This window comes from Falco cherrug, chromosome 15 (assembly GCF_023634085.1).
Source record: "Falco cherrug isolate bFalChe1 chromosome 15, bFalChe1.pri, whole genome shotgun sequence".
Taxonomy (NCBI): domain Eukaryota; kingdom Metazoa; phylum Chordata; class Aves; order Falconiformes; family Falconidae; genus Falco; species Falco cherrug.
This window is the reverse complement of record NC_073711.1, coordinates 22,491,346-22,502,723: the sequence shown is the minus strand read 5'-3', so window position 1 is coordinate 22,502,723 and position 11,378 is coordinate 22,491,346. Positions and strand designations below refer to the sequence as shown.

Below are 11,378 nucleotides of genomic sequence, written 5' to 3'. Positions count from 1 at the left end.
CACCTCCTACAGAAGCCCATGCAGATGGATGAGCGTTCATGAGCAAACTGGAGCCACGTTTGGCACACAAGGCATACTGGAATTTTATTCTTTGAATTTACCACTTGGCTCACACATTTTTCCTGCCTAATTATCCTGACAAGTGTGTCTGCCCTAGAACAATCGTTTTCTTATGAAATTAATGAAAGCGAACACTGAGCGTGACTTGGCTTAAGCAGCGAGCACGTAAGAAGGAGGTAGCCCATAGCAAAACGCTGTGGGTATCTACTCGTACCTGGCAGCGAGGATCCCCAGCACTGCTCTGAGGCAGCACCAAGCTGCGTGTGTATGAGCGGGTGCTGTGGGTGGTACCTGCTGCTCTCTTGCCCAGGGGGATGTGGGGACACTGGGCTTTGAGCAACCCTTTCACTGCAGCAGCTGTAGAGCAGTGCTGCTTCTTTCTGAGCAGAAGGAAACCAGGCAAGGGGAAACCACAGTGCCTGCGGGCTTTACTCTCCCAAACGCCCAGGCTGTCAGCTGAGCTTCACATTGGCAAGAATATGTGAATAGATGAGTCCAAAGCTCAGCTCTGAGGAAGTGAGGACAAGTGGATCAGCAGAAGAGATGCTATTTTTCATGGAAAATAATTTGATTTAGCTTTTAAATTGGTCCCTGTGCAAGATGGACTGCCTCCCTGCTGGGTAGCACATTGGAAGCTGTCCTGGCTCTGCCGGGGGGGGTGTCAAGTGGATACAAGGGGCCAAAAATGCTGCCTGGGCAGCAAGTGGAGAGAGGTGCTGAGTGGGCAAGAGGGAATGTGGGCAAGAGGAAGGTGACTTTTTCAAGTTGTTGCTCAGTGTCCTTGGTTGTAGACTGTTTCCTCACCTTGGTCAGGGGATACGGTGCCCCCGTCGGGATTCCCACCGCCCTTCAGCTTTCCCCAGGTGCTCTGCAGGGAGATGAGTGATGAATGTGTAACAGCAAAGGGAGGGCCTTTTTGTTTTTTAATTTTTAAGGCTTTAAATCATTCTTTTTCTATCCAGATATATTGATAGTGATTAATAAACAGTTCTTGCAGTGAGTTCATCTCCTGGGTGTCACCTCTGTGTCTGATGAAACTGTACATCCACGGCAGTATTGAAATCAAACCAACAGTACTGCGGTGCAGAAAAGCGAGGAAACTGAGCACAAGGTGATACTGAGTTCTGAAGATGGAGAGTTCATCAACCACGCTGAGATGTCAGCAAGCCCCCTGCAATGCTTGAAAGCTGTCCTAACTAACTGCTCAGCTCCTGCTCTGTGATGGCAAGGGAATGGCTGATGCTTTGCAGCCCTGGCAATTTGAGATAGCCAGGGAACAAAATGGAAACTCTTGAAAGTGCTGATGAAAGCCAGGAATTGGGACTTTTGCTTGGTGACTGGGAACCTGGTGGTCCTGAATGTGATGAGCCTCACAACCCTACCACTGGGAGCTCTCCTGCATTCAAGCTTTCAGCTCCATGGGAAACTGGGCAGTGTTCCTATATCTTCACTACTTATTCTGTTATATCATCATTTTTCAAGGAAAACTCTTGACAGAAAATTCCCTGCAGAGAGCTCTCCTGGGCTTTGCTGTACTGTGCCTTTTCTGTCTTACCTCAAGACCTTTGAGATAGGAGACGTTTAAGCAATGAGTTTGTCTTACTGTCTTACAAAGCCGAGACATGTCTTTCAGCTGACTGTGAGGTCAGGCTTTAAATAACTCCATCCACTCCTTCCTGTCGGCTTTTGAGCACCAAAGCAATTGTTATTCTAACATTCAGAAACATCCAAACTTCACATGCTCTGGAAAAAGTCAATCATTTACTGTAAGACACCACAAAATGATGACTAAGCAGAGCGGAGACTCTCACACTGTGCAAAGCAAGTGGTCGAGACATCTTTTCTCCCTCCCAAGTTACTCATTTCCACAGCATGAATGAACATTTTACTAATCTTAAATAAGCTAGCAAGTAAAATTATTTTAGCTGAAGCTAATACGATGGCACTCCCCGTCAAAAGCAAAGCAATCTATGATGGTTATCAGCTTACTCCAGTCAAACAAAACTTACATGAATCCCAGAACACTGCGTTGGGGACTTCTTCACAGCAGTGTTTATTTTCTGGGAAGTCATTGATGGAGAGCTATCGCAAAAATACTAAGAAAACTAGGTTATCTGTAGAGCCTGGCAGGAAACAACCTGGCTGTTTCCAAAGCTGGGTGACCTGTTATCCTGCTGTCTCTCTTGTACGTATTAAGAACCACCAAACTCTTTAGTGGCCTTTCCTATTCAAAACCTGAGGAATATACACATAGAAACAAGTAATCCCACAGCTCTGAGATTTTTTTCAGCATCTTCTAACTATACACTCCTCTGAAAGACAAATTAATCCCCCAAATAGACTTCATCAATAAAAACATATAATAAAGAAAAAACCCAAAGCTTAGGGACTGTCTCCATTCTGCAAAAGTAACCACACACCACATAACCATGGCTGCTCTCATTGCTTTGATTGCTGCATCACCACCTTGATGGATTTGCAGGAAAAGTGCCAGGGAAGTTGAGGAACAGCCTGGCAGGGACTTTCTCAACTGTGTTCAAGTTGGAGGCCTGATTTGTCTCTAATTTCAGTGACCGCAGATCAGGCCTGCAGTGGAGCTTGAAACTTCCCCCATCTGACATGGTTTGAGGAACAGAGCTTCCAAAGTTGCGTCATAAGCTCATCGAAGCTTATGTAAAATAAAGTGTTGAGTATCGGATTCACCTAGCTGAGCTCAACCTTATCACAGCCAAAGTTGCAAGATTTTTATTAGTGAACATGTAGACACATTTGACTCAGGTGACAAAGAGGAATGCAGAGAAAATGCAAATAACAGAGAGGCAGTGCTGCACGCTTGCACCTCCTGTCCTAAATTGAAGCAGTGCAAGCCAATTCATATTTTTGCTGTTGCATGCCTACCAGCAGTTTGTCCCCATCAGCCCCACTTCTGATCACATTCTCAAATGTAAAGGAAACAAACCTTACACAGGATGATAAAACTGATAAATAGAAAGCCTTCCTTTTCCCCTGTCAGCAGAAAGCTACCAGGGAGCTTGACGATCCAGGGTCTACTCACTCTGTCAGTGCACAGCTTGTGGGTGCTGTGGAGGGGAGACCTTCCTCCTGTCACCCAGGGCTGAAGTGCTGCTTGGTGTACACCCTGCAGCGATGGGTTGAAATATCCCCAAGAGCTGAGCGGCCTTTAGCTTTTCCCTGTGCTGGTACAACCTTTGTGCACACAACAACTTGTCCCCGTGCATGACCTGCTGCCAGCATCCCTCCTGAGAGCAGGAGGGTTTTCTGGGCAGTGGTCAGGCTAAAAGGTATGGAGATGCTCCACAAGGAATTTCTGTGCTCCAGCCTGAAGCTGGGGCAGAAGACTGGGTTGCAGAGAGATTTGCAAAGCTGGAATCTCGAGAGAGCTTTGCGGTCAATGACAGACCCTCCATTCCCTTTGTCTGCATCCTCCTATGAAGCTTTAAAAGAAAGGGGATTTCTCTACAGCTCTACTAATAGACACGGGCTATTTTTCTTTTTCACCTGAAGTACAATTCCCTAAGTGATTTGGGCTGGTTCATGAACCCGCATGTTTGACCATTCACATAGCTGTGGCTGTGAGGTCAGGTCGCTCTCTGCGAAGGGTTCAAGGACCCATCTGTCTTTGCCCAGGCTTGGAGCTATCCTCTGCACCAAAGAACTACAGCACTTCCCCTGGTTACACGGGCACTGCTGTTCCTTTGGGTGCCTGAAGAAGCCCGGTCCATCCTCTCCTTGACCACAGAAGCTTTCTCTGGGGCATGGGGAGAGGAACCCGGCCTCCTGCACCGGGGTTGCAAACCGATGGGGATGGCCAGTGGAAGGCACCGCTGGGCAGGACAGAGCCCCGTGTGGGGCAGCAGCTGCAGGCAGGCAGGCACATCTGGCAACAGCTGTGTCCTGCGCTTCCCATAGCCCTTGTGCCAGCTGGAGGGAGTGAGGGGGCACCCAGCCCTGGCAAGGGGACACCTCTGCTAAACAGTGATGCCTCAGGGCATGCCCTGATGTCCCCCTCATAAATGCTTTTACCTCCAGCTGCTGCACGTGTACCGGTGGGTACCAGACCTTTGGTTTGTGTTTACTGAGGATGGTGTATTTTGAAGATGCAACAGAAACCAGCATTTTGGGCGACAACCTAAAACCCTTCCAGAGCTTTACAAAAGAGTAAGACCTGCTGTGCAGGTCAGGTGGTGCTTCTAAGGGGTTTTTTGAAGTGATGTGAGGCCCAGGGGTCCACGCAGAATGACAGAAAGTCCGTGGGAGATCTGCTAGAAGCTCTGCACAAGGCAGCCAGGTGCACAGTCAGTGGTGGGGCTGGGAAGGAGCTGTCAACAAAAGCAAACACCACAGGGCAAGCGTGAGATGGTGATGGAGAAAGCAGGGCAGGCAGGCCACATGCACATCCGCACAAACAGCTGTTGTTTAGGCATTGGTAACCTTAGACAAATCTCTCCAAAGCTGGAAAAAATCCCTGGCTACAAGATAATGGGCCAACTGGGAAAACCAGCCGGGTTGCAGTCTGTTGGGAGAATATCCTAAAAGCAGGGCAGGGGTGAAACAAAAGCCCAACCAACCTGGGCTGCGCCGAGAGCTTTGCACCGCAGAGCAGCCCGTGAGCCTGGCTCAGGGCCTATCTTTGGCGCAAGTTCTCTTTTTCAACACCTGCCAAGCAGTGTAAAATAAATTGCAGAACATGCACCAGCCCCAGTGGGCAGGGGTGTGAAATCCTGGCCGAGCCTTTCATTATCTGCCGTTTGAACACCCTGAAGCTTCATGGCCCAGTCAGTTTATCTTGTACTACTGACAGCCAACAGTGCTCATGCACCCCTGCGCAGATAAGCAATTCCAGCATGTGAGTCCCGAGGCAGCGGTCAGCACAGCCCTCTTTCTGGGGTGGCAGCACCAAGCAGACCTTGTCTTTGTGATTTTTCTCTTCTCACCATGCAGAGGTTGCTCCCAGCAGGTGACTTCTGTCCGTTCAGCCCAATAGGTCACTGCACTGATCTAGGATAAGAGCAGACTTTGCCTCTTGGAAGAAAATTAGGTTACATTTCAATGTTTTTAAGTGTGTGTCAGTCAGGAATCACATCACTGTGGTAGTACTATAGGAGCAGAAAGTTGAAATAAAAGAAATTTCAGAATAGATACATGATGGTGCACAAAGAGGGAAATTTCCAGGTCATGGAAATTACCGGAACAGTTCAAATATACAGCTGAGGCTAAACACCATGTTTGTCTCAATTATAAAGGCAAGAATTGGAACACTCCTCATGCCTTTGCTGGGAAGCCTCTTTCAAAGAAAGTTTGATAATAATCCAGGGAGTAATTTCTGAGAAGGAAAGTCAGACAGGAAAGCACGCTTCTGCAATTAGGTCACTTTCAGAGATCTGTCTTCTTAAGCACTGATAATCCCCCAAAAAGACTTTAATTTAGACCTCATACAACCCACATTAACAGATTGAATTCAAGAGATCAATTTGCTCCCTGAAGTAAATTATGTTGCTAGAAGACATTGAGCTGTCTTGGAAAATATTGCTACTTTGACTTTAATTTAACTTGCTATTATTCAAAATTATGGAAAATGAGGAGCAACAACATCCTTCTAACAGATGTTGGCTCTGCTTTCTTTAATTTGCAGGAATTTCTCAAAATTACATTTAAAATAGCTTTGATGGTGTTTTATAATGAAATCGAGTGCTTTCAAAAGTGCGGAAGGTACTTGGCCACTGTGGCTCTGGGCTGGGAGCAGTCAGCAGCACCAGGTGCTCGCTCGAGAGGCAGCCAGACCCTCTGCACGGCACGGAGCAGCCCCAGCCGCACGAGGGGCATGCTGTGCCCTGACACGTCCTGCCTGGGGGGGGTTGTGGCTCTGCTCACTTGTCCTTTTTCTTGTATCGTTTCTGAAATTGTTTCTGGAGGGGTAATCACCGTTGTCATTTGGACATCAAGCCTTCTGCTGGGAAAGCAATAGTTTAGGCCAGCCAAAAAGAAAATCTTCCCGGTTTGCTCTGGGAGATGCTGTGGCACAGTGCGATGCTGGGAGGAGGCAGCAAGTCACAGCCAGCTCCAGACCTTGTCCCACAATGGAATCTTTCATCTGCCACCCCTGCTATATGATGCCCATTTATTTACTCAGACCTGGTTTGGGGAGCTCTCCCTTGCATGCTGCAGCCATGGCAAATAAATGCCACTGAGGATGATTATCTTTGCCCCAAAGATACTCCTTTTGCAATGATACTCCTTTGCCCCAAGGATTATCTGAGTTAGGGCAAGCAATTACTTTGCTAGACAGCCAATGCTGAAGAATGAATGTGTTCCATTTGGGTTGTGGTAAATAAACACTGATATTCATGGAAATTAATACTGAACATGGGTAGACCTATAGTTTGGTCTAAGAGCACTCCTTTTTAAAACTTTTAATCCAGATGTGGGTTTCCTCTCTGCCAGTTGCATTTGCATTTTGACTTCTGGTGTTTGTGAGTGTGTTACTTCCAGTTCCCTGAGAACAAAAGCAGAAGCTGAAAAATAGCACATCTTTCTTGGTTTCACATGGTGACCAATTCCGGCCGCGGTCAGAACGTGTTTCTGCTGCTGCTGGAGATTGTAAAGCCTTTTGCTCCCCTGAGAAACCAGCCCTGTTAAATGCCTGGACGTGAGCATGCTGTAGAACAGGGCTTCCAGTGACATTTCTAAAATGCTGTAGAGGCGCTGATCCCTTCACCCTGATGAGCCTGAGCTCACGTTGGTGGGGTACCATGTTTGCCTGATCACAAAGAACAAAACTGATCCATGTAGATGGTGGACTTTAAAAAACGAGACATATTTTAACAAAGCTTCGAGCATCCAGTCCACCACCAATAAGCCACTACAGGAGAAACCATTAAGACCAGTAGACTTTGATCAGATGTTGACAGCTGAATGAGGGTGCGGGGTTGCAGCATTATCCCACTGTGAGGTGGGTGCAGGTGAGAGGGATGCTGCGAGCACTCTGCATCTGTCCCAGCGTGAGCCTGGCAGAGCAGCATCCCCAGCCCGGGGCTGCCTGGGCCAGCACCATCTTGCGGAGGCAGCTAAGAGATGCTCTGCAAGCTGTGCTGCTCAGCCAGGCAGCAGAAACCACTGGCAGAGCCTTGCAAGTCCACAAGATAAATAGATTAAAACTCAGAGAAAAAAACGCTTTCTCCCTTTTGTGGCTATCAGGTCTGTCAATCCTGCTGCTCGAGGGCAAATGGGGAGAAGTATCACAGCTGAGCACGTCTCCCTAAAGCATCGAAACAAGCGGGCAGCCAGGCAGTGGTTCCCTGCCTCTGGTTTAAACAACAGCGCCGTCACTGTAACCCCAGGGAGAAAAGGGGAAGCACAACGAGTCACCTACAGCTTTTACAGAAGAAAGTGGGGTTTTTTTCAAGCAAAAGTATTAAAAACTTGCTTCTTGGAACCTGCATTTTATACAAGTCCCATAATTTATATATATATATGCTTGATGAAAAACTTATAAAAGCAAGGGATGTTCAGTTCCATCCTTTGAAGGGCTCTTCAATGCAGCACAGTTTTTGTTTCTCTCTGAATTGTTGGTCTGGTATCGAGAAGGCTACTGGAGAAATACAACATAACTGGCCATTTTCTGTCATTCCCTGCATTTGGTAATCGCTGAGCTCACGTGCCTGACTCGTGGCAGCCCGGGGAGCAGCGCGGGGACGCTGGAGTTGACAGCAGATCCCAGGGCTGGGGGACGTTGTGGCTCATTAGTGGACCCATGTACAGCACACAAGATTAACGAGGGAGGAGAGGCTGCGAGGAGCCTGCTGGGCCGGGCTGGGAGCAGGAGGCCAGGGTCACATTGGCTACCAGCAGCTGGAGGAGGGCACGGAACCAGTGTGGCTCTCGGGCAGCTGCACGGGTGTTCAGCCCTCTCCTCAGCATCCTAACATTGCCCCTCCAGCTCTCCTTCCAAATGACAGGGTGTTCAAATGATTAGGAACTTAATATATAGGAAATATACGAAATCTACTTATTATATGTGCGTTGTTTGCAAAAGACCTAAATAATGAAAAGTTTAATAGCTGGAAAATATGCATTCACTATTTCATGATGCATGACCTTACGTTTAACTATTAAGGCCTGTGCAACAGCATGGCTCGCTACAACTTCTGTGGAGTTTTCAGTGAAAAGCTGCATTTTCAACTAAATAAAGCCTTGCACAACTGAAAAATCAATTATTTCATCTGGAAACCGAGAACAAAAGTTGCTACCTTAAAAAAGCAACTTTGTAGTTGCCAAAAATTCTCTCCGATCAGACTCATTTTCTCAAAATGTCTTTTCCACAGGCAAAAAAATCCCTTTTTGCTTTTATGAAAAGTGACCTCTAGGACTGTGATTAACTACCTTCCTGCACACACCCTTCTGCCAAAGCCATCAACACACCTGAAACTGCACCAAACAACTTCAGAATATTAGTGCCGGGGGAAATGATCAGTAACAGCTGTTTGCAGGAAAAAATAAAGCCCAGAGTTTGCTCATGATTAACAAACATTACAGCAACAGGGATGACAGCAGCATCCTGTCCAGCATTGCTCACCCGAGGAGAGCACATTGGAGCAGTAGCTGGTAGCTCATCTCAAAGTGTGGATGTGCGTGAGCTGGGTCTTACAGCAAGTAATCGGCCTGGGGCAGATGTAACCACTGTGTAGCAGGTTTATACACCAGGTGTGTGTGAATCCTCACTTAGCGACTTTCTAGGCAGTGCTCTGACAAGCAGGAGCAGCAGAGGGCTGCTGGCACCCGAGACTCCTGCACTGCTCTGCAACCCCCTTGCTCACGATTCTGGTTCTGCTGGAGGTGCCTGTGGGCAGCCAGGAGCTCCCATGGATCAGAACAGCAGGACAACGTGTTTGCACCTGAAGATGAAAAGCCAGTACAAACAAAGGGGTGCAGACAGCGAGCCCGTGCAGGCAGCCATCAGAACAGGGCTCCTGCCCACATCCCACAGACCTGTGCTGCACTTTTCCAAGAGGTGCTGCTGCGAGTGAGCCCACATGCAATGTGGGTCACACAGTTAGGGCACAGCCTGCCCAAAACTCCCTCTATGACATACGCTTTTCAATTTAACAGGAGCTTACCAGGGTATCAGATGACACTGTGGCGTGGAAGTCACCCCCTGGCTTGATGTTTGCAAGAAAAAGTGCTCGATTCCAGCTGCATGACCCAGCACTCCTGGTGTCCTGGTCATATATCTTAGTATATAATTAGGGGAAAACCAGATTGCAGGTACAGATGTGGCACCAGGAGGCTGTCCCCAGAGCGCTGCGCGGTGCATGCAGGCACACAAGGCTGTGAGGATGCGACAGGGGTAGGGAAGGAACGTAACCGCTTGGAGCAGAGTGGGGTGAGCTCCGCTCACTGCTACTAGCACTGGTCCCCTCCAGCCACCACACCACACGGGGGTAACAGCTCCTCACCTCACACAGCGGATGAGTTAATGGCATTGTGGGATTTGTTTCATGTTTAACACTATTTGTGTTTGTGTTTTGATCCCGCTCGGTGCAGGTTCAGTCATGCAACAAAGCTACCTGTTGAGGCTGGTGCCAGTGTGTATCATCAGAGGGGGAGCACAGGCATTGCTGTCCCTGTTACAGGTGTAGTGAGTGATGCTTTCAATGTCCAGTCGGTTCTACGGCTCCACATGGGGCCTGATCCTATCTTTCTCTCGGGGCACAATGCGCTTCTCAGTGCTACAGTGCCTCAGAAGGTGTCAGTCAGCCTTGTGGGCTTGTCTGCTTGTTCCCCAAAGATATAAGTTGATGAATGGGTGTAAATTCCCTCCACATTAATCACGATAAACTGACAGAGGACAGATTTGGATTAGGAAAAAATTCTTCCCTGTGAGAGTTACCAGGCGCTGGCAGAGGCTGCCCAGAGCAGCTGTGGGTGCCCCATCCCTGGGGGTGCTCAGGGCCAGGCTGGATGGGGCTGGGGGCAACCTGGGCTGGTGGGAGGTGTCCCTGCCCCTGGCGGGGGTTGGGGCTCGGGGGGCTGTCAGCTCCCTCCCAGCCCAAACCAGGCTGTGATGCTCTGATTCTGTATGTACAGGGTTCAGCCAAGTCCCTCATCAAGAATCCTTTTCACTAGGAAACAGAGATGATTTCATCTAGACAAAAAAATAAAATCCTCTCTTCCTTCATGTATTTATTTTTAGCTCCACTCTGATAATGGATAACTAGCTAGAACTTACAGGAAATTCTGAACAACTGAACATGCCAGAAAGCAGCTCTCTGGGGACTCCTTTACCTAGCACACGCTCTGTAGGAAGCTCACAGACCCACCACATGTCAAGCTGCACTACTACAGCTTGAAGGACTTCTAAACAAGCCCCAAAGCTCTGAAACAGAGGAACTGATGGGAGAACTTCCTTATTATTTCCCAATAACTTCTGCAGCTTTACTTTCCTTTGCAGCCCAGGGTTACCCCAAGGGCTGGTGACTGAGTGCCAGGAAACCCTAGGAAGAGGTTCTGCATTTCACCCATTTCAGTCAAGGCGATGTGTAAATGATGCTGATGGAAGAGCCTTTACTGACACATCTTCAAGGCTTGCTTTGGGAGGCAGGTCCAGGCACAGCTCTGCCTGAACAAGCTTCACCCCCTTGCAGCGCCCATGCTGCCTGGGACAGGGAGGCTCTGACTCAGCTCAGCTGCACTGAGGGTCTTGCCTGTTAGAGGGGAAAACCTGGCCACCCCAAGACCCAGCAGCTCAGCATGACCCAGGCTCTTATCCCCATCCACATGGCAATGAGAACATATTTTATCCCAGACAGAGAGCATGACATTATGACTTTATAATAAGTTATTTGTTTGCCTTGCCCACATATTTGGCTGAGAGGAATGAGATATAATTATGACTTAACTTGGAGCTTTGGGATAATTTCCAAAGATGGGGATATGTTCCTGTCAAATTTCACCTTGTGGTAGAATGCATATTAAAACAATAAATAGCACGTATGAAATAATACAGTGTTCAAGTCCACAGCAAATATTTCACATCCTCACCACAGCTTACCAGGAAGGAGAGACAGGTAAGTGCTGCCAAGAGCTGTGCTGGACTGACCTGCCGTGGACATGACAGCATCTGAGCTGAGGCTGGTCAGATGCAGGAGTGTGCTGGTGCCACTCAGCAGGGATGCGCCTGCAAGAGACAAGCACTCTAACCCCATCAGCACTCTCGGGAGAATTTGTAATGAAATGTGTTTCATGATCTAAATCCTGCCAGTTGTCTATTCTAAAAAGTGACAGGGCTATGAAGAGGCTGG

The 11,378-nt window shown here is 48.2% G+C and overlaps 1 protein-coding gene across 2 annotated transcripts in view; it reads right to left on the bottom strand.

Annotated features, from left to right (window-relative positions):
* The window catches only part of LOC102058672 (fibronectin type-III domain-containing protein 3a-like), a 233,106-nt gene that overhangs the window by 114,106 nt on the left and 107,622 nt on the right, over nt 1-11,378 (bottom strand). The window lies entirely within an intron of this gene.